Raw genomic sequence first — 19,488 nt, 5'->3', positions numbered from 1 at the left:
CTTTAGATCAGGAATACCTAAATAACCACAATTTTTCTGCTTCTGATGAAATGCCAACCTAGGACATTTTGTTGCCTGAAGCAATATACAAATTCCTGCTCCGTTTCCTTGCAGGATCAAGGATTTAAACATATTTAAACATTTAAACATATCTTAGCTTTCATTCGCCTTTTTGAAGGAAGCAATTTCCATGGGACAGGCCTTTAAACTTGTGACTGCCCAGGAGATGACTATCCTGAAAGGTGATCGCATTCAGAAATCGCCATTGCTACAAATAAAGTTCTACAGCCAGTAGAGCAGAGGTCCCCAAACCCCAGTCCATGGACTGGCACCAGGCCATGGCATGTCAGAAACCGGGTCGCGCAAACAAGCAAAGCCTCATCTGCAGAATGCAGATAGCATACAAAACCATGCCCCCCCCCTTCCAGTCTGCGGAAAAACCTCTCTTCACAGAACCGGTCCCGGGTGCACAAAAGTTTGGGGACACTCCAGTAGAGTGAAAATTATGCAGGTATACATACATGAGCTCTGATAAATTGCAAAATGATGCACAATATGGTAAAAGGCATATACAGTTGCAATTCAACAGAGACCACTTAATGACAAATAAATGACATAGGCTTCCACATTAAAAAATGAAAGCTGTAGTTTTATACATACTTACAGTACATGTAAGCCCAATTTACCTGATCTAGAAACTACACAAATTGCATAAAATGATACTATAAATCCTATAGCCAAACCAGGCATCTTTACAGGTTGACTATTGAGGAGTTGAGGGGAGGAAGAACCCTGGAAAAACTACATAAAATAAACAAAAGTTTCCATTAATCTTTCACAAGATCACTATATATTTTTTCCTGCTGTATCTTTCTTTTTAACCAGCCATTCCCTGTAGCAGCTTCCAATACCTTTAAAAAGGGTCAATTCTGATTTTGCAATACGGTCAAAATCAAAAAGTATCCAATCAGGTTTTTTTTTAAAAAAAAAAAGATTGCAGAATGTTTAATATACAACAGAAGCAAATATGAATTTTGATTATGCTAATCAAAAGCTATGCTACATTCTTGCTGAAGCAGATCGTTACAAAGATTAGTTTATAGTGGAAAAGCTCTGGCCCTGGAAGGATGCATGGAGAAAATATTTACTTCGCTTTCAAACTTCGCAGTTTTCCCAAAACTAGGGATCTGGAAAACTGAAATTATTCCTCTCCCCTCCCCCCATTTTTTTCCTTGCCTTTTGTAAAAGGGCCATTGGCATCTTACTTTTGACAATGGCCACTCACACAGGAAGGTATTTTCTAAAGCACCAGGCCACATTGGCACATGCTGGAACATTCTTCTTGATGTGTATGACCCATGCATTGCTCAAAATTTGGGACATGGTTGGGAATAAAAGAGAATAATTAGAGCTGAGGGGAAAGGTGGTTGCTCTCCAGAATTGTGTTGGGCAGAGAAGAACCTGGGAAAGGAGACCTGATCCAACTCCCATGAACTTTGGATTCAAAGTCTCCCTTGATGCTGCTTCTGTGCTCTCTTGAACAATAGCGATATCAGAATTTGCTCATTCTCATATATTGAGCAATCTGCTATTCCAGGAAAAAGGGGCAGATAGCTATCAATCCCAGGAGCGTTTTTCTGAGCCTTCAGGACGTGGTTAGGTCCTATTGCAAGTAGATGGGTCGAGACAGTACCAACCCACAAGTTGGTTAAAGTTGAGTCATTCTCTTATGAAAAATACAAATAAAATCCCCAAACCAAACAAAAACAGATCAGTGACCAGCAATCCGCTCTAGAACCACTCTTTCCCCTTGGTTTTACAGTTTTCATTTACTTTGCATGCTGTAGTTTTAACTCCTTAAGAAATTCACATCAAAAGGAGATGGATGGATAGATGGATGGATGGATGGATGGATGGACAGATAGATATAGAAGATAGACAGATGATATAGACAGACAGACACACAGACAGATAGATTTAAAAAAGAAAGTGGAATACAGGCCCCGTCCCAGGTTTCTAAACAAAAAAGTTACGACATGCATGAAAAAGACACAGGAAGCTATAGAGGAGAAGGAATGGAGAGAAGTGAATTCTTTAGGCTCAGAATTAAGTAATAAATTGGCATTTGCATGCAGCTCAAGTTGGGATGTCCTCTCCATGTTGGTGGTCTTACTTGAGTAGAAATTGGTGGCCTTCTGGTCAATATCTGCTGTTCATCATCCCTCTAACATGCAAATGAGAGATGTGAGCTGCTTGTACTTTATCCCTCAGATAAAATAAGGGTCATCCTGCAACCTAATCTAGTTATGTGAAGCGGTATATAAGTCTAAGCGCTATAGCTATTGCTATTCTTAATAAACAATAGCTGAAATCTGATCATTACTATTTAGGGCATTTGTTGTTTTTTTCCCCCTTTGTACTCAGAAAAGAGAAAATATCCTAATCAGACTCAGGGCAAGAGAAAGTACAGACTTTTTTAGGTTCTGGGACTGTCAGTGTTTCTTTCTGTTATTATATATTTGATATAAAGGCGGCATCTGGAAATTTTTCATGTGAAAATTTGATTGCATGAATAGGTATTGCTCTAACCAGAGCTTTCCACTGTTTCACAGGCAGCCCTTTCAGCCGACTGCTCACTAATCTATATTGCCAACACAGATGCCTGTTTAGCACACAGTGAATCTTCATTTGTCCATCAGCATCAGTTTGTTGTAGTGCTTCGGGTGTAGACCTAGAAACTAGGAGAGTTTGAGTTCTAGTCCTGCCTTAGGCATGAAAGCCACCTGGGTGACTTGAGTCCATCACATCTCTCATCCCAACCCATCTCATAGGGTTGCTATTGTGGGAAAAATAGGAGTAGGGAATATTATGTTTGCTGCCTTGAGTTATTTACAAAATAATAGTGGCTGGATAAAAACCAAATAAATGAATAAAGCTAAACATGCCATATGTCCTTGGGGAAGATATACATACACTCCTTGGGAAAACACACATGTTATATATGGAAAGTCTGAAGTTCTTCCAATTAGGTAGAAAAAAATGTCCTATCTTCAGCCAGTATGTGTTAAGCTGCTGGACTGGGGAAGATCCAAGTTCAAATCCACCTTTAACCATGGAAGCTCACAGGGTGACTATGGGCCAATTACTCTCAAAAGGAAGTGCCACATCTGCCACTTTGCAATCCTAGAGGAAAGGTAGGATATAATTCTGACAAATAAATGCATAAATCAGAAGCCCTAGAAAGTCACTTTTCCTGATCAAAGACCTCCCTGTAACCTGATGGATGCTTCCACGTTCTCATCTCTTATATTTAGCTTTAATTCGCAGTTTTGGAGCTCGCATAGGATATCTTCTCAACAGATATTGTCTTAGGTCTTCTTGCCTACCTTGGTGGATTTCTGGCAGTCCGGTATACTTCTAACCTCCACCCACAACACCTTCATAGTTACATGCCTTTATTCCAATTTTACTGCATGGTACAGTATATGCATTTTAGAGTCCACTGTAGCTAATATACATGTATGGCTATCCTGCGTCAGTCCAAGAATTACTCCCTGTTCAGATAAACCTGGAATTGAAGGTGACCATTGAGGATATCAGGTCAAATCCCATGTTCAGTGTAGGAACCCAAATTAAAACATCCCAGGCAGACAGCTTTCTACTCTTTGCTTGAACGCAGCCACAAAGGGACTGTCTTCCACTTTTCTTCTGCCACACAACTAGACCACGTTTTTATATTATATTTTTATAACTGTTAATCAAATAAGTCAAAACTGTACGCAAGAAACAAGACAGGTTTTTTTTTACAAAAATCATAAACCAACAAATATGAAAGCAGAGCTCAGTTTGAACATCAAGTCAACCCTACTTGCCAGGCTACAACAGAACACAGGAATAAATAAAAAAATTCTCCATCAGATAGTAAGTCTCACATTCCAATGAGTGACCAAGCACATGAAGTTCCAGGATATAGTTGCACAAGTTCTGCTATTGAGAAACACAGGAAGATGATTGATGATTGACTCAGACCCTTGATCCATCTTATCCGTTTTGTCTATGGTATGGTTGAAGAATGTACTTGTTTTTTTAAGACAACAAAAGGGTCCTGTTCTTTTCAAAAGAGCAAAGACAAAACATAATGAAAAGAAAAAAATCCTATCTTAGGCTAGGAATTAATACTAGTATAAGAATTAATGCCTTTCACACATAGATCTATCCTTTTTTTTTCTCCCACTCCTGCAAGATTTCATAAATTTAATAGTATAATTTCATGAAATTTTTTTTCCAATTATTATGACCATTAGACCACTGGAAATAGACAATCCTTCCTGATCTGCAGTAAATTACTCTTAATCCCAAATCTACCTTCTGTTGTTCATGTTCTCTGTGGAAAGAAAGCTTTCCAGGATTTCTACGTTCTGCTTGGAAGTGCCAGGAGCTGGATCAGAAGCTTTTGGTATGGGCTGTAACAATGAGTCATGGCATGATAGATCAGTGTGACAGTAGGCTATTGTATTCATTTTTAATTAATTGATTAGCATTTTCATAATCTCTTCCTATGGAAATAAGATAGATTGAAAAAGCACTTACAAATACAAAGTGAGTCTGAAAAAAAATTCCTAAAGTGCTAAACTGCTGGGGAGTACTGATATTTATATAAATAGAACTGTAGTGCTTCCTATTCTGTGATTTAAAAAAAAATAGTACAGTTCTACCGTATGTATATCTGCTAAAAAACCATATGCTACTCCGCAGCCGCTAAAGCTAAGCTGCAAAACTTCCGGCAACCATTAGATGGCAGCAAAAAGTCAGTGCTTTTCATCCCTTTGATGCCAACTAGTGGTACTTTGGATTTTTGCAGGTCCAGATTTGGGATTTTGGGCTTACTCCTTAAAACGTGTGTTTAGGAGGTAGGTTAAAAATTAACGATTCTGCTGAAAGAGACGGGAAATGCCTTAGTAGATTCATACCGAAGATCATGCATCCTCGAGGTCAGTTATAGCTTCTACACTAACTTCTAGACCTGCTCCTTCTCTCTGTTGTAAAGGTAGCAGCCCGTAATCCTTAGGTTTAGTGATTTGGAAAAAAAAAAAAACCTATGTTTTTCTGCACTCTACCCTTATATCAGCCTATTTTGGGTCGCAGGTTATAAAAACAAGTTAATGTAGAAAGCACAGTGTGTAATAAAATATATACATGCACATATTCATCATATTATTCCCTTTCACCATGCTATGCAAAGTCCAGAAAAGCGGTAAAAATAATAAGCAAAGGAAATTTATGGTATGAAATAAGAGAAAGAATTATAGTTAAATCAAGTGTACAGAAACACCGTTCACTTTACCTCTTCTTATCTTTCTGTCCTCTGAGGAAAACATTCCTGCTCCTATTACATCTATGTAGTACACTGAATCATGTGTTACCTTTTCTTCCATCTCCTCACCTCTTATTTTTGAAGAACTTGTCAACTCCATCTAACCATGACTTTTTTCTTTTTAAAATTCCTTTTTATGTTAACTTTATTGATTTTTAACCCCCCTCCCCCAAGATTAAAAGATAAGCAAGGGGGAAAAAAAGATTTTTAAAAAATAATGTACAAGTGAAACCAAAGATTTTTTTTTGGGGGGGGGGGGTTAATAGACAAACAGAATGACAGATCTTATGGAACTTTGTTTTTTATGTACAGTTTTTTATGTAGCGGCAAGATTTTTATATGCACAAAAGGTGAAAAAAACTTACGAATATCTATAATGGAGGAATGCCTTGGTGAAGCTGATGGAATTTGGCAGAGATGGCAAAATTGACAGCTTTGATTAAAGAAAGGACCAGTTTTATTTCTGCTTGGAAACCACTTTTGGATTTATTTATTTTTTTGTGTGAGAAAGTGAAAGAAATGAAATTATTTTTTTTGGGATTGGATGATTAATGGGATTATAGAAGTAATGTAGACAAATTTAACCTTAGAATAAGAGGTTGAAATTTTTTTTTTATTTATATCTGTACCAAAGAAAGTTGGAAATCAGTCTTTTCTAATTTTTTCTTTTTCCTGTCTTTTTTTTTCTTTTTGCATCTCATGATTTTTCAATCATTCATCGTTGCAGTCAATTCATTCATCACTGTTAATTCCTGACCTTATGCCTCCCCCAACCCCCCAATGGGCACTTCTTTCTTCCTTCTCCAACTTTCGTTTACACAGCCGCTTTTGCTCCTTTCCAAAAACTGCTTCACAATTGCCTACATTCTCTCCACCACCTTCATACCAGCATTAGCTTGTCTTAAAATTTCCTCACCTATTCCCCATGCTTTGGTAAACCTTTTACCAAATTAGACAAATTTCATCCACTTAAGTTTTTCCCTATTTATGTAACTTATGATTTCTTTTACCCAGTGCATTTATGTTGATCTTCAATGCATTAGCTTTCAGTGCCATACGCCTCACCGCATCATAACAATTTGCCGAGAAGCATTGAAATCTGCAGCCGACAACATCTTCTGCATACACAAATAAGTGCATGTTCATATCCTGAACCATCATACCTTCAGTACCACCCCCAAACACGTTTAAACTATCCAGAATTATCTTGAACAACCAAGGGGAAATCATGCGTCCTTGTTTTTACTCCCTGCTCAATGGTTCCCCATACTGAACCATTTGTCAAGCATTGCCAGTATTTTCACTTAGGCTTTACTTTCACATTATCTTCACACTCTTAGGCTATTTTGCAGCCCACCTTCCACTATCTGGGCAGAACATTTCATAATTCCATTCACAGTCGCCTTTATTGCACTGCTTCCTTGTTATCAGCAAAACCTCCAATTTGATCTCTTTATGAATTTGACCTTGACCATTTTCAATAACAATCTCCAAGGGTTTCATCACCCGAACTGCAACCTTGATCAAATGCAGATTTAAATGTTTGCCTTAATTTGCCACTGCTGTCTTTTTGGAGAGACTGCAGACTTCCTAAAGAAACAGAAGGGATGGCTCAGTGACTGTCAGAAGCCCTTCTTTGAGCATTTATCTTCCATACCTTATCACTGTATCGCCCAAGAAACAAAATTATCTCTCTTCTCTAAGCCACAAATAAATAAAAAGACAAATTTAGACCAGCTCCTCTGATTACATGTCTTCTGGGTTGAACTGAACCCTCAATAAAAAATCATTTCATATTTGGTTTGACTACCCTTCCAGCTTTACACCCAGGCTTACATTGTTCTGGGGAAATGCTGCATCGGAGACACAACGCAAAGAGATGTGGTCTGCAGGGAGGGCAGCTGGAAGAAACGATCATTTTAGATGCGGAATTTCCCACTGTCAAAAGTGCAAGCTCCTGTTCAAATTAAGCCCACCACCTTGTTTCTTTAAAGTTCCCCAGGGGTAGACAAAACCCCGGTGTGCAATCAGTTCAGTTTCCTGGATAAATTCGATTGGTAATGAATCCTCAGTGGAAGGAAATTGCACCTGTAAAGGAAAGTCAGCCCAAGATTTATTTATATTCTAGACACAACTAGCATGTAGCTGAAAGAATATATATTACTTGTTTATGACATTGATAGACCGCTAAAATCCCTGAAGGACTCTCAGTGGCTCACATGATAAAATAACCAAAATACAAGTACACAATTAAAAGATGTGCAAGCCAATTAATCAACACAGAATACTAATGAAATAAGAAAGCCAATCTATAACTCAATAAGATGATATCACGGCCCAAACATCTTCCAGAAGAGCTCTATTTTCAGCTGCTTCAGAAAAAACACTCAAAGGAAGAACCAACCGGGAGGACCCTCAGGTTGGGGCCACTATCAAACTTCAGTATCTCTCCCTTAAAGCAGAGGACCATTCACAGATTTTGCTGGCTACATTGAACTAGTTGAGCTGGTTCCAATGGGAGAGTGAGGTCCTGCAGATATCTTGGTGCCAAACCGTATTTATACCGTATTTCCCCCAAAATAAGACCTAACCAGAAAATAAGCCCTAGCATGATTTTTCAGGATGCTTGTAATATAAGCCCTACCCCCCAAAATAAGCCCCAGTTAAGGTCATCAGCCAGACGGACATATTTAGTATGTCCTTTGCAACACACAACAGATGTAATAATAATAATAGTAGTAAAGTTGGAAGGGACCTTGGAGGTCATCTAGTCCAAACCCCTGCTCAGGCAGGAAACCCTACACCATTTCAGACAAACGGCTGTCCAGTCTCTTCTTAAAAACTTCCAGTGTTGGAGCATTTACTGCTTCTGGAGGCAGGCTGTTCCACTGATTAATTGTTCTCACTGTCAGGAAGTTTCTCCTTAGTTCTAGGTTGCTTCTCTCCTTGATTAGTTTCCACCCGTTGCTTCTTGTCCTGCCTTCAGGTGCTTTGGAAAATAGCTTGATTCCCTCTTCTTTATGGCAGCCCCTGAGATATTGGAATACTGCTATCATGTCCCCCCTTGTCCTTCTCTTCGTTAAACTAGACATACCCAATTCTAGCAACCGTTCCTTATATTGAATTGAATTATAAAATAATAATATTAATATATAATTAAATATAAATAAATATTATTGACATTATTTATTTGAATAAATGTAGATGATTGTACATGAAAAAATAAGCCCTAATGAGTCTTTTGCAGCAAAAGTTAATATAAGACCCAGTCTTATTTTGGAGAAATATGGTAGATTAGTACCGGTACTTTATATTACACTTGGAAAATTGTTGGCCACCAGTGTATAGATCATACTGTATATAATTGCTATCGCTGGTAAATGATAGTGTAAGCACACAGGCCGCTGTGTTTTGAACTGATTTCAGCTTCCCCAGAGTCTTCACAGGCAGCCCTATGTAAAGTGGTAGACAGCATTGCATTAGTCTAAATGGGTAGTGACAAGGACGTAAGTCACAGGAGTAAGGTCCTTCTGCTTAGGTGAGAATGCAGTAGCACATCAGCTGAAGCTGGGTGAAGGCTTCCCTGGTTCAGAGCCTCCATCTGCTTTTCTAGTGGAAGCCACAAGTCCCGGAGTCCCCAAATAATAGACCTACTCCTTCAGAGTAGTGCCACCCTGTCAACAGGTATTACTGGGACAGACGGGGGAACTGACAGATAAACAGTAACGGTGTCTTATTAGGATTGAATTATGTAGAATTGTATTGAGGAATATAACTCACAGGGTAGAACAATGCAGATTTGTCCTTGCACAATCAAATTAGTCTCTTTGATGTGTTAAATTCTTGATTTTTAAATATTTTTTTAGGTTTAAAATTTAAAGAGTCTCACAGTGAACTGGGCAATACAGACCATATCTAATTGTAATACGACAATGTGTTTATTTTATTTTATTTTGATGCCTCTCGGATGCAACTGGCAATTGAAAGCAGCCTTTTATTTTTCCTCTTAAAAAGCAACCCCAAATGTCTGAGGACAGACAGAAAAGAGCATTCTGGGCTTAATATTGTAAAGTCTTGCCATTGTATAGGGTTCCCCCCCCCCCAAGCTGTTCTCAGATATATCATGAGCTTTGCAGATAGTAAAAATAAGAGATTGTTTAACTGAAATTAAACTGCAAGTAATGGAATCAGAACCTGTGTTTATTTTACATCATGGCTTTTACTTTTAGGCAAGCAAGCTATCAAGATGTTATTGTAGTCAGGCCTAAATATGGCATGGGAATCAAGTTGCCTTAGCAAGCATAAACACATGCAGAGATCCTTTTGATTTTTGATAATGTTGGCTAGAGGCAGTTTGATACACTTGATACCTGGGTACCAAAAGCAGATAAGACAATCAGTCCAAGGAGACTTTTAAATCATAATATTCCTCCCGATGGCTCTATTCCTGGAGGAATAACCAGTCACTGAAGAAGGAAGTCATAGCTGCTATCATATCTGTCAGGCTCTTTCCAATAGCACCCACTGGCAGAGGCGATAGGAGATAATTCAACCAGCCACTTACCACAGAGTATAACAGGGTTTCCATCCTATGCACTAACTGAAGATGGCCCCAACTTTTATAACCCTCCAGAAATTGGCGTCTCCTTGGGGATTCATGGTGGAGTCATGGATGCTGAATTAGCTTTATAATGCACCTTTTTTGTGCTATTCTTATTTTTATATTTATATTTTTAGGCACAGCAATTACAGCTGCCAGTTCTTTAGCTGGTGTTGGTCTTCATATGCATCAAGTTCTTCCCAAAAACCTGGGATGTCGTAATGTATTGGTGTAGTATGTGTGCCAGTCCAAGTAGCGTGCCTTTTTGTAATTGACAGGCGGAAATTTTATCAATTTACAGATTTTCTAAGTGCTGGCCAAAGTTTTTTGGTAAGGCATCCAATGGGCCGATTACCACCATGACCAATTTATGCCACAATCTTTCATTTTCAATTTTCAGATCTTGATGCGTTGTGATCTTCTCCCCATTCTTTGTCTTTTATTCTCTGTCCCTCCTGGTATTACCACACATCAATTATCCACACTTCTTTGTCTTTTCAACCACAATTACATGCCAAGACTTTATCAGTTTGTATTTGGAAATCCCACACTGTTATTATTGATTCAGGCAGCCTGATTGGATTGAGGCAGTGAATAAATACCATAACTAGATAAATATAAATCTAGGACACATTTGAGTGGAAACGTATCCAAATTAAACTTCCTGTGGCAAAATGGTATAATAAGCTCAAATTGACATTTTTTTTCAAATATGGTTTATTTAACCAACCCCCCCCAACCTCCCCCCCAATTCAGTTCTCTCAGCGCAGAGAGAGAGAGAGAGAGAACTGAATTTATTTAAGTGCACACAATAGATGATTATCATGTTTATTTGCAAGCCGTGAAAAAATTTACTTGCCCATTTCTGCACATCAACTGACTGTAAGAAAACCAAGATCTTACGATGACTTTCTCTTTTACGTATGTGTGTGCATTCATGCATGCACGTGCGCACATACACACTCATATATGAATCCAAATAGATCCATGACATACAGGCCAAATTTTTTTTCAACACAATGTTGCTCCTTTCTTTTTCCTCTTTTCTCTCACCATTATTATTTGGAAAACTTCCTTTCAAAATAAAATCCCATTCCCCATACAACATTCAACAGCAATTTAAGATCATGGGGTTTTTTTCCTTTCCTTTTTTGCTTCTTCTAGCAATTGGCATAGATGCTGCAACCATCGGAAACCATATGGAAGTTAGCCCAACTATCCACAAAAGCCGCATTCTATCACAGATTTTCCCACACTTTCTTACGATTCAAAAACATTTTCACCTATCTGCATACAGCTGCTAAAAGTTTGGAGATCTTAGGATTTAGCTTGGCAACTGCTTACAGCCAAGATATCTCTAAAAGATTGCCTTCTCCCATGTGCAATTTTATTTATTTATTTATTTATTTATTTATATATATTTTGCAGTTCTGGACCTCCCATCTCCTTCAAGGCAGAACTCTAGGTGGTGTATAGTACAGTATCAAAATACAAAACAGTGTTTGAGAAATAAATGTTTTAAGTTTAAGTTCGAAATTAAAAATTTAATAGATTATTAAGTTATAAAAGATTTTGAAGAGGCAAGAAAATATTCAAGGAGCCTATTTTTTTTTTAAGCTCCCTTTTTACTACCCTGTAATCCATGAATTCGGGGGGGGGGGGACCTGGTTCAAGGAGGCAATTTAATCCTGTTGAAAATTGGTTGATGAAGGCCAAGGGAGAACTCTTGTGGCATTAATCAACCGCACTACTGAATACTCCTTTGGACTCCCCATGCAGGGCTGCAGAGCCATCTTCTGACCTCCTTTCAGAAGGCCAGGAGACTGTGGGCCAACCTCACCTCCAGGGCAAGGTTATTCCATAATGCAGGGGCAGTGGCAAAGAATACTCTTTTCCTAGACCCCGTCAGTCAGAATTCTTTGACTGATGGAATCTGCAACACACCTTCCCTGCCTGATAAGTTGGAATAGGCTGATGGGATAGAATGAAACCAGTTCTGCAGATGGCCTGATCGCCCACGCCATTTAGGGCTTTAGCCCCATGCCAGTTAGAGTAGGTATTCCTCTGAGGTCCTGCTATCTCTTCCGCCATGAAGAATTGCTTGGCTGTTAGATATATGGTGGACAAGAAAATATTTCCTGCCTCATCAGATTTCTTGGGGGCATTTTAGTTTTGCTTGATTTGATTGAGGGAATGTTGCTTCAGACTGGTCTTTATTTGCTGTGATTTCCTAACGCTATGTTTTTTAAAAGTGAAGTTCAAATTGGACCCGTTTGCAAAATATGCTTGCCCTTAGTATTAACTAATTAGAAGTGAAATAATAATACTCTTCTGAAATAGTAGTCAACTGAAAGCTCCTTAGTACTTCTCATAAGAGTGTTGATTTGTGCCCCCACAAAAGCACTTATATTTTTTCTGTCGTCATCATTACCATAATTAATTCTTAAATTATTAGAGGCTATACTAAATTCACACAGATTCATATGCAAACTGAGAGGGCACACATAAAACCCTAGGATCACAGGGTTCCTCATGCTCCCCAGTCCCTTTTGGGAAGCAACACTTCCCATGATTCCCTGGATAATACAGCTTAATGATTATGGGATGCAAAGTCCAAAACATCTATAAAGGTCCAAATTGCCTGCCCAACAATTCCTTCAGGGAAATGTAGGAAATGGTGATGGGAAGAGAGAATTGGAAATATATTGGAACCAATGGATCTGCAACCAGGTCCTTCAGTGATGGATGTTTTATCATTTTTTATTCTCTCATAGTCTACAAATGCATTTCTACCTATAGGGTTGTTGTTGTTTTTTGAGAAGAATGCTCTTATGTAGCTTTTTCTTTCTCTTGAGCATGCTGATATTTTATTTTCAAATGTTTAGTGCTACGGCATTATTTAAAAAGAAATTTGAAAGTGTTTCCCACATATCCTCTTGCATACTCAAAATTTCTGATATTCTTAAAAAGCCATACCCGACTTAATGCTTTCTTGATGAACCTAGGCTATTGCTTCCATCATCATCTCAAGGTAGTATAAGTAATGGAGTTCGCCAGTTTGGGAAGACTGTTCCTAAGCAAGAGTGCAAACTCAAGATCACTTAATCCAAATTAGCTAAGTTTTAATTTTCAGCCTTTCTCAAATGACCTGTCAGAATTGCAATTCCCAGAACACCATTATCCGCCCTTCAGCATAGGCCAGGTCAAAGAATAGACATAGAAGGGTTCCAGGAAAGCGGCTTTACTGTTGTAAGGACTATTAACAAAACCCTCAAAGGGAGATGGATGGTTTAGAAATAGGATATATAAATAAATACATTTTGGAAATGTGTTCGAAACCATTTTAGAAATAGGAAACATAAATCAATCAATCAATTTTGAAAATGTGTCTGAAACCTTCTCTGCTCATTTTTAAATGCAGCAAAGTCAAGGGAAAGCTCTTCTTTTTTGCATGCTTTCTACTTTCCCAGGGCTCAGTAAATTTTACTTTTCCCATCTCCTTCTCAAGGTCAGAGTTAAGTTTTACAGTTTTCAAGAAAGTGATAGAGAATCTGTGGTCTCCAGAGGTCCATAAATTACATCATGAATATTTAGATGGCAATGGATTAATTTTTTGAAAGAAAAAAAAATCTCTGCTTACTTTCACTTTGCTTAGTTAGTTATGCTGGTGTACCACTAGGCTTCCAATAATTTTTTCCAAAATTGAAAGTCGGGCAACTCTTAAGTTTATTTTACCATCATATAAAATGTAAAAATGATGTGGTGAACCACTTTGAGATCTGCTGCCAAAGGAAAGGAAGTAGAATGGCGGAGTGAGAGGTAATTCAGAGTAATACACAGCAAAATCTTTGATAACATATATACTCATATTAACTTCATATTTATATAGATGTAGGGATATGGAATTATTTTGCCACAGTTACTTTAAGCTATATTAGTTATTTTTATTTATTCATTCATTCGTTTTGCATAGCTACCCATCTCACATTTGCGACCCTGGGCAATTCACATAATTAAGAACAACCAAATAACACAACCAATAGACAAAATACAAATATCAGTAGCTCCCTTTCAAGCCAAATAAAAAACCTAATTAGGGAACCAAAATTAAAATTGAGAAATATAAAAAGCAGGCAAATCCAAGTCATGGATCCATCTGAATAACTATCTGGTAGGTTCTAAACCAGTGTTTCTCAACCTTGACAATTTTAAGGCATGTGGACTTCAACTCCCAGAATTCCACTGTTCTAAACCATAACTGGATTCCTAGGCAAGTTGACAGAACCATGTCTTTAGACTCTATGCATTAGAGCCTTTGGAAAGACAAGCAGGATTAGTGCCAATCTAACCTCCAATGGGCAGGCTGTCCTTCTGGGTCCTGTCAGATAACACTCCCATAACTTGCTTTTTCTGCTGACATTATATTTATTTGGTAACTTATGCATTTTTTTTTTTGGTGCCCTCAAGTTTGTCTTGCTTTTTGGCTTCTGCCTGAGTAAATATCTGTAGTTTTCTTGGTACAACTTTCAGAAGTAGTTTGTCATTGCCTTTTTCTAAGGCCATGTGTTTTCCAAAATCCTCTTCATTTTAATACCTTAATTTAGGAGTCAGGTGGGCTTATTTTGTTGTTGTTTTTTCTAAATAATTAGGAGAAGATTTATTGCTGATTACCCAGTAATCTACTACTAGATCAAGCTGAAACAACTAATTTTTTTGCAGCAAGAGGAAGTTATAAGAGAAATCAAGTTTTCATGCATAGGTCTGTCTGTCCTGGAGTCAGAACCATAACATTGGGAGATGAATTCCACACGTTAAACATTGGACAGTGTGCATGCTTTCATAATAATTTCCCCCCAATTTGGTACTCTCCAGAAGTATGATAATACAATTCCTTACAGAGATTGAGAAAAGCTGATCCTATTGCCAAGAAGATAGTTGGTATCATCAGTTCAAATATGATGATGATGATGATGATGATGATGATGATAATAATAATAAGAGCCGAGGTGGCGCAGCAGTTAGAGTGCAGTACTGCAGGCCACTTTAGCTGTGTTCAGCAGGTCAGCGGTTCAAATCTCACCGGCTTAAGGTTGACTCAACCTTCCATCCTTCCAGGGTAGGTAAAATGAGGACCCAGATTGTTGGGGCAATGTAAATATATATATATATATATATACATTGCTTACTGGTGTACACCGCTTAGAGAGTGCTTGCACTTAAAGCGGTATATAAGTCTCATAAATAAATAAATAAAATAAAATAAAATAAATAAATAAATAAATAAATAAATAAATAAATAAATAAATAATAATGTTGTAAGAGACCTTGGAGGTCATTCTAGTCCAACCCCCTGCTCAGGCAGGAAACCTTATACTATTTCAGACAAACGGCTGTACAGTCTCTTCTTAAAACCTCCAGTGTTGAAGCATTCACAGCTTCTGGAGACAGGTTGTTCCACTGATTAATTGTTCTAACTGTCAGGAAATTTCTCTAAGAACTAAGGTTCTTAGGTTGCTTCTCTCTTTGGTTAGTTTCCATCCATTGCTTCTTGTCCTGCCTTCAGGTGCTTTGGAGAATAGCTTTACTCCCTCTTCTTTGTGGCGGCCCCTGATGATTGAAGAGATCTTGTGTTTTACATCCATTCAACCAAAGTTAGCATTATTATGGGTGAAACTCCTGGAAAACAATCCCCTTTCTCAACCATTAAAAAAGGTGAATTCAAGAACCATGTTTAGATAAAGAAAGTCCCATAATAAAAAGTTGATGATAATACATTTTTATTTATCTACTTATACCATATAGATGACCGGTTACTTGGACAGTGAGAATTTTAACGTGCTGTATCAAATAAATCAGAATGCATTAGGTTTGTAGACCGACTCTTGTTTAAATATGCCTATCTTCAACTCTTTGAAAAAGCTACTAGCAATTCTCTTTCATCTGAATAGCAAAGGATAAACCTGCGGTCTAGTAGACTTCAGTGAACTACAACTCCCAGCATCCCTCATGCTAACTATTCATTTATTTACTCATTTGTTCTTTCCGTTTTCACTGCAGTGGCTTGGACTTCTAGACATTGTAATCTAGCAACATTTGCATTTACTCTGCATAGCAAACGCTACGTGATGCCCTCCAGATGTTTTGAACTTCAACTTCCACAAGCTCTAGCCAGCATGGCCAATGGCAAAAGAATGTGGGATTTTAATCCAAAACATCTGGGAGACACCAGGTTGCCTGTTTTACAGGGTGGCAAAATATAGATCAGAGTTGGAGTTACTGAATTAAGCATTAGTATTTGAGGCCCAGGTAAGGTAAGGAACACCATTTTTTTCTGTGTTAAAGGGAACGAATTTGATGTTAGTCTTTTGAAATATCTAGTGCAATAACTACGACCAATTCACTGCCATATATACTTTCTAGCGTGAATTCAAGCAAAAATCCTGACAAGCAACTGGTATTTTGGCATTGGGAGATATTATGTGAGAAATTGACAAGAAAATCCCAAAGGTGTAGATTAGAAGTACAAATTCAGAACTGTCCACAGAAGACTTTCATCATTTTTAGGGACAGAAGGCAGAGATGATTAAATATATGGAGAGCATCCCTGTTAATGACTTTGAGTCAATTTAATTTAATTGGAATGAAATTGAAATTTTGTCTTGAGGTTGCCCAATTTTCAGCATATGACCTCCAGTTTTCACTTTAAAGCCAATGGCAGCCCTTGTCCCACCCAAAAAAAAAGAGAGCTGTAAAGCCTGTCCATATGTGGTTCTCATTCCTAGACATAATTTCAAATATAAGACTACCCCTAAAACTAGCAATTGTTGGGGTATCTCAGCTATTTGCTCCTAAGCCCTCACTGCTGAGACCACTTCAGGACCAATTTCCCGAAAGTTGGTTGAGAAACTGCAGACAGATCCTTTCCAGTGCATATCCTGGACTGCAGCCAGCTGATTGATTCCTGCACTGTAGGGGGGGGGAGTGGAATCAAGAATAATCAGAAAATTAGGTGTGTGAGAGAGAGGGGGGGGGAGGGAGGCAGGGAGGGAGGGAAGGGCATGCAAAGGGGATAGGTTATATAATGACTGGCCTAGCTTATCTTAGCTTATTGCTGTTCAGTTTGTGTGCAAGTCCTGGAGTTTTGAGATTTTACACTTTTAGTTCTCATTTATAAAGATGTTTTTTTAAAAACCCAATTAGCATAAATGTTCCCAAACAGGGCAGGAGCTAATAAAAATAAATTTCACACAATTTTTAGGGGAGGTGAAATGGAAGTGCTTGGTCTTCGAAGGAAATTAAGCTGTAAGTGCCAGAACAGAAGAGAGTCAGTTTGGTCCAGGGCTTAAAGTATTGGACTAGGAGTGAGAGAACCTGAGTTTTATTCCTGTCTTAGACCAAGAAGCCAACCAAGAGTGACTTTGGGCAAGTCACTCTCTCTCAACCATAAGGAGATGGCAATGGGAAACCACTTCTGAAAATGCTGCCTAGAAAACTGCAGAGATTTGATCATGTAATTGCCAGGACTCAGGGTTGACTTGAAGATAATAAATGAACAAAGTATGCAGAAAAGTAAATAATTATGTTCCCCTTTCCTTCCTCTCTCCTCATGGCAATTTTTTTACCATGCCCTCTTTAGGATGTGCTTTCATCATTTCTTTATGCTAGAAAATGTCCGGCAGACCACAAAACCTCTAGCGTGCCAATGTTTTTAACAGATTACAAAATTCAGGGCAGATTTTCATGCCAGCTATAAGGGAACAGAACCCTTCCTCTTTACAGTTACAACAAAAACAAAATAGGGTATTCTTAGAAAAAAACGCTTTTATTAATAAACCTTTTGCTGAAGTGTAGATTTGGGGTCCCCAACCCCCGGTCCATGGGCCGGTACCCAGCCGCAGCATGCCAGCAACTGGGCCACACAAACAATCAAAGCCCCACCTGTGGGATGCAGGCAGCACACCAAACCACACACCCCTCTGGTCTGCGGAAAAACCTGTCTCCGTGTAACCGGTCCCTGGTTCCCAAAAGGTTGGGGACCTCTGGCATAGATGAACAAGGCTGAGTTCCTAGACAACACTGTGGCATGAGATGAGCCTTCTAATGACACAAGCGCCAAAAGTTTGCAAACGCAAGGAATCTCAATCTATGCCCGTCATTACCATGAACAAGGAATTTCTGTTTAAAGGCAGCTTTGCTCCAAAACAGAGCAAGGGGAGAAGGAGGAGGAGGAGATTTGCCTTGGCTGACTTTGTGTAAGACACTAGCTGGGAATATTGTTTGCATAGTAGTCACAAACATTTCAAGATGAACTTACTTTTGTCATTTCAGAATGGAAATCAAAACACAGCCTGCTTTTGAAATTCACATCCAAATTTCATAAAGCAGTCGTTTAAGCCTTTTTCAGAGAATTTTGTTTAATACACACTTATAAAATTGCATACACTGAAAAATTCTGAAAACGTTTGCAGCTATTTGTACCAATAAGATGCAGAAATGAACTGCATTGGGGGGGGGGGTACAAATGTTTGCAACTTTTTCAGCATTTTTCAGTGTTTTTTTTTTTTTTTAAATGCAGCAGTGAACTGCATTGTTTAAAAAAAATACTTCCATGGAATGCAGGTGGAACAATCTTGTTATGTAAATGTAAATAAGGGGATGATTGGGCTCAAAACATTTATTTGAATTTTATTTTTTCATCAAAAATGAAAGTTAAAACAGGGCCAACAGAGCATTCAATAAGTGAGACGTCCTTCATCTTTCTCTATGAAGAAGGCAAAGACATATTTTTAAATATCTGAAATTGCAGACCACAGGAAAGCCTTACAAAAGGCTTTATTTCATAAAACCCAGACACTTAACAATCAATGCCTATCTGTTTGTAGAGAGCAAGATTGAGAGGGGAGATTTATGGTCTTGAGGGCCAAAGGAAGGATCAGCCCAAGGTTATATGGAAGAGTTAACAGGCAATCAATGAAAGCATATATTGTGTACCTCCAGTAATACATAAGCACACTTTTTAAAGGTGGTGCACAAGGATTTGGCAGATAACTATTAAGCGGGGAAAATATTAGCTAAGACAGTTGCATACTCTGTGTTCACAGCACGGATTCATGCACATACCTGTGTGTGCCCCATCAACCATCCTGGGTTTCTCTTGGCAAAGCTAGCTTTGAATAATTCTGTCAAAATAAGGGGAATCTAAAGTGTGGCTTCTGATGCATCACAAGAAATATCCCTTTAGGAACAATTCAAAAAAAAAAAATTACACTATGTTTGGCCTTGCACCAGGTCTTGGAGAGAAAGAGAGGGCATCGCTTGCAATTCTGAAACAAGCCAAGGAAGGCAGCCTCAGCCGAAGCCCCATGTATATTTTTAAATGCCCTAATTATAGTGAATAAATCCCTCTGTTTAAAAACAATGGGGGACATTTGCCATCCACATACAAGTGGTGCTCCTGATTTTAAAGGCCATCACACCAGCAGCACCGCAATCTCTTCCCACCCACAGTATATAC

The 19,488-nt window shown here is 38.4% G+C and overlaps 1 protein-coding gene across 2 annotated transcripts in view; it reads left to right on the top strand.

Moving 5' to 3' along the window:
- TWIST2 (twist family bHLH transcription factor 2) overlaps window positions 1–19,488 on the top strand; it is a 32,246-nt gene that overhangs the window by 8,895 nt on the left and 3,863 nt on the right. The gene's annotated exons all lie outside the window — the stretch shown is intronic.

This window comes from Crotalus tigris, unplaced genomic scaffold (genome assembly GCF_016545835.1).
Source record: "Crotalus tigris isolate CLP2741 ecotype Arizona unplaced genomic scaffold, ASM1654583v1 scf7180000018445.1570621, whole genome shotgun sequence".
NCBI lineage: Eukaryota > Metazoa > Chordata > Lepidosauria > Squamata > Viperidae > Crotalus > Crotalus tigris.
This window is presented reverse-complemented; position numbering and strand designations above follow the sequence as displayed.